We start from the raw sequence: 4,872 nt of genomic DNA on the forward strand, positions 1-4,872 counted from the left end.
GGGGGTGGGGCAGGACGGGGGGGCAGAAGGGGAAAATGGGGAAGAGAAGAAAGTTGCACACAATCAGGACTGGAATGTAAAAATGGCCTAAAAATAAAGAACTTCCAAGCTGCTTTGAAAATAATCTTGAGGAACTTCTACAGACACATGCACGCAAAGAACCAGACATACAAGCAGTAATCATCCGCATACAGGCCTGCACCGACTCTTCTATTCTTGTGTAAGTCTTTATACTCTCCTCTCTGTCGGCTCGGTCTCCACTGACTCACGTTCTGTGGTTGGCTGAGTTAATAGAAAACAGCACTGTGTTTTGATATATCAGCAAGGTATGTGGTGTGTAGTTGCCAGTGTTGGCTGGCAACTACACACACATACATGCATACTCTCACACACACACACACACACACACACACATACCTGCACAAAGTGCTCAGGACCGTGGAGCTAATCAAACACCTACACAAAGATTTACTGCTCATTCCGCTCATTGTTCATAGGAACAAAGACCCCCTGCACCCCATCCCAGGACTTCACTTTTAAAACACAGACACACACGTATTCACACACTCACCATTAAGAGGACAGGTCCCTTGAAAACTGTCCTTGCGTCAGACTAATAGAAACCCTGTTGTCCTTCACTTTCCCCCTCCAACTGAGCCTCACTGGCAGGGTGACAACAACACTAGTTTCCTTTTTGTTTCCTTTGTGCAGCTGTTCAGTCACCCCTCTCTCAAGCCCTGTCAGCTAAAAACACGTGCTTCCTGCCAGTACATATCAGCACACGCACGCACAAAAACATACACCAACACGCACTCATCAGACATGAACATATGTGTATCCCACCCTGTTAAAAGTCTGTGGTATCTGAGATGCAGAGGCCCTGTTTGGATGCCATCATTTCTGCTACTTTGACAATACCACAATGTAACTAGCCTGATTAATACATATGACACAGACCATAAACACACAAAATGAACATGTATATGACAAACTCTCACTTACAGGATACAGAGTTCAAACTTTTATATACAATGTAACTACCAAAAAACTTGCATTTATCTGACTCCCAGAATCCCTTATTTGCTTTGACTGTATTACGTTATATTTGATGTGATTTCTGTTACAAAATGCATTTTATTGGAATTCTGAACATTTCAAATATGACAGCTCATTACAGAACAGTCATGCAAAATGATCAGGTGCAACAACAAAAAATACCTCTTACTTACTCATGTCATGCTAATTTGGTAACCCTGTTCTGTCCACATAGCAGACAAAGGTCAAAATCTAGAATGATTAAAAAGAGCATCATAACTAACAAAAAACATAAGCAACTATTCAGTTAACTCCTTACATATTCTTCCCCCCATTAAGTAGAATGAGATAAAATCCAAACTTTGATCACTATAACAGCTGGTCTTTTTTCTAGAAGGGTTACAGCCAAGATTGATGTCTCACTCTGCTTGTAGGGACTGGAGCTATAGAAATGTTGACTGACAGTAAGATAGAGGAATTAGTTCATGAGCAAGCCGCTCTTAAAACGGGAGCAAGACACCGACGTCTCACAGGCACTGATGGGGTTAAAGCATTCGTCAGTTACACCCAATGTGTTATTAGTTGAAACATGCACAGCCACATATGCAGCCTGAGGAGTGTGATTCCCCTAGTAGGTCAAATATGAATGGAAGAAATGAAAACATCTTTACAGTAGCAGCAGCCAGACTATGAGTCAGCAGCAGCTTCCTAACAACAATTTGCAGATGCACAAGTTTAGTGCATCCACTTTAGATCCATCCAAGATAATAAGGTAGACACACATAAACAAACTCTTACACACAAGAATTTATGTCCAGAGCAGAGAGCTTTGAACTGTTTTCTTCCACCAAAGTTATTCATTTCCTATTTGTGCGCAGTTTCAGTGTATTTAGTGGAACTGCTTTTCAAGTGCTGACCACAGTCTTCTACATTTAGCGGTGAGTTCACTGGACCATTAGCGAGGATGTGTAATGATGATGGCGTGCTGAGGTTGTAGAGGTCTGAGATGACACATTTTTTGTTTTCCAGCAACAAGACCAGAATGTCCAAGTCTAAAGCGGTGAGAACGGTTAAGACTGTGTGCAGGGAGCATAGTTGCATCTACCTGTGAAGTTCAAATTATGGTTCGGTGTACACTTTAAAGCATCTCTGAGGCTCCTCTGCCTGTATCTCCTATGCAAATGTCAGAACTGATACCAAAAAGAGCTTGCATTGGGTGGACTGCCAACACTGGGACCCAGGGGAGGAAATGGCACAGGACACACCTTTGCAATGCACTTTGGCACTTTTATGGTCTTATTTACTTTGGCACTGAAGTCAGGGTTCATAAAAATATTTCTTAGAAATCTAAACATGGCTGGATTGTGAACAGCATTCCCATTCTCTTGTCACGGCACGCTGGCAGTGTCCGTTTCCGGAAGTAAATCTGAACATCATAACGTGTTTTTGAACTGGTTTGACCTGCTGGGATCCCTTAACCTGTATTCAACCTTTTACAATAGCTTTTACAATAGCTTCAGTTTAGGTGTTGTTCCTTCATTTAAAAAGGTTTGCATGTGTGTAGCATGTTTGCTGATGATGTGCTACGTGATGTCATCTTGATAAGCAAGTTACTCAGAGGGCATTATGCATTCTTTACTCGGGGGATTTTCGGCCAGACTTCAATTAACCAGCTGTGATCCGGCTCTGTAAAGTCTCGCAGAACAGAGAGCTGCATTGTTACCCTCCAGCTTCCTTCTGTACACAATGTGAAGCATTCAACTTCTTATCAGGAAGGAACACAAAATTCATACAGCCAAAAGAAGCAGGTGTTCATCAGAAATGAGTATACACTGAGGAGATAATGGAGCTGAAAGAACTACGTGGAAGGAGATGAAAGGATGGAGAGAGAGAGAGAAACGTGAGCAGAGAAAAAAGAGGGAGAGGAGGAAAATGTAATTAGAAACCCAAGGTTCAGCAGAAAGAGGGTGAGTAGTCCTGAGTCATCCTTGCTTCCAGGACTGCACAGAGAAAGAAGGAGAAGGAGACACGGACGGAGGAATTGATGGGATTTACAACCACAACCGAGACCATTATATGATCAGTCAGATGGGAAGAGTAGAGATGTGAAAGAGAGCTTTTGTCCAGATTCAGTTTAGTATTGAATTAATAACTCTCAAGGGATTCAGTTTCATCTTCTGTTCATTGTTCCCAGAGTCTGCTCCAGCTCTATCATCTCTCTGACCTAGTCTTAACTTACAGCTTTATGAGCCAAACTACTGATCTATGAGTCACAAACATCAACTTGAGGCACAAACCCAGCTGACCACACTGCAGGGAATGCAGATAATGGATACATAATCTACTTTGTGTCAACATGCAAACAGTACAGAGTGTCAGTGCGATGGAGACTCAGCGCTGACTGATGGTGCTGGGGAGGAGACGCAAATCCAACTCATTAATTTGATAAGGCAGTGATCCTGTGCAGAGCCTGGCTTGAGTGGTAGACAGATACAGATGCACACCATACACACACACACACACACACACACACACACACACACAAAGTCCAGCAGCAGAGTACAATATCACCATGTTCTTGTAACATCTAAAGAAGCAACTACAGAACACTTTATGATTTTGTATTGCAAGGAGAGATTTCAAATGACCTTGATAACAACAAATGACTGATTAACTCTTGAGTGTGTGGGGGGATGTGTACAGGGTTCCCACCAGATTAAACAGGTGGATGTGTCCGCCAAGATGTAATGTGTCATGTTGAATCATCTTCCTCTTCCTCTCTGTATTTCTGATCTTACTTTACATTCACAAAAGTTGAATTTGATTTTGCTGATTAGCATTAAATAATACAAGAGAGCTGTGTGTCAAGCTAACTCCATATCATCCAATCACATTTGATTATCCATTTGCATTTGATTAAAGGTAACTATCCCAAAGAAAGTATTTTAACCTTCAACCTTTAAGTTGATTAGACTATTATTACTATGGTTGGGTAATATTTTGATATAACTGAATAGAGTCTTGCAGTAGAATCTTGCATAACAGATTAAATCCCTACTTCTACTTGACACAAGCAAATAATAACCATCCACTCACTATACTGCTTATTCTTTGAGGGTCGCAGGGAGCTGGAGCCAATCGCACATCAAATAACAACCGTGCAATATTTTCAAGACAGTGTCATTATCTACGCAAGTGATCTATAAACTCTACAGCCTCAGATAATAATGATGCTTAAATAACACGAGTCAAACTGAAAGAGAAAAAGAACTGAAGTTGCCACTTGAGGAGAAAGCAGCATGGTGCACAGTCTGGATAGATCTGTATCGCGAGAGCATCAACGAAAAAGGAAAATACCCACTTACCCACTGAAATCTTCTGTCTTCTCGGTATGTTTGCAGTAGAAATGTCAGTGTCCTCGGGATTAGTGGCTCGGACTGAGTTGGCTTTCACTCTGCTCCCCGCTTTTATCGCAGCGCTCCAGCCCTGCCGGTGCGCGGAGGGGGAGGGCTGCTGTGACCTCAGCGGCGAAGCGTTGGCCGTTTGGGCCGGATGCTGATGCAGCCGGCTGGGTGGTGCCGAGACGGGACGGGACGGTCCCAAGTGCTTCGAAAGGTTGAGAAGGCAAATCACTCATTTAGTTAGAAATGTGTGTTTTCTGAGGTGTGTGATCGGGTAATCTTTTTTAGCTATAATTTCGCCCAATGTCAAGGACAAATATGAAAATTCATCATTTTGTATGGATTTTAAAACACTAGTTGTGTAGTGTTTATAATGTTGTTTGACCTTTCTCAACAGATGTGAGAAAATATGAATATTCAGTTTTATTGAAATGTA

General features: G+C 42.1%; 1 protein-coding gene across 3 annotated transcripts in view; it reads right to left on the bottom strand.

Annotated features, from left to right (window-relative positions):
• Positions 1–4,546, bottom strand: part of plat (plasminogen activator, tissue) — a 12,724-nt gene extending 8,178 nt beyond the window's left edge. For 2 of the 3 annotated variants that reach the window (XM_023421157.2, XM_023421154.2), the window contains exon 1: positions 4,401–4,546. The gene's annotated coding sequence lies outside the window, so the exon portion shown is untranslated. Of the gene's footprint in view, positions 1–571; positions 798–4,400 lie in introns of those variants that run through there. The other variant, XM_023421156.2, reaches the window with a different exon arrangement.
• Between the last annotated feature and the right edge of the window lie 326 nt (positions 4,547–4,872).

This window comes from Seriola lalandi, unplaced genomic scaffold, assembly GCF_002814215.2.
Source record: "Seriola lalandi dorsalis isolate HSWRI2012SDOR001 ecotype SW California unplaced genomic scaffold, Sedor1 jcf7180002054664, whole genome shotgun sequence".
NCBI lineage: Eukaryota > Metazoa > Chordata > Actinopteri > Carangiformes > Carangidae > Seriola > Seriola lalandi.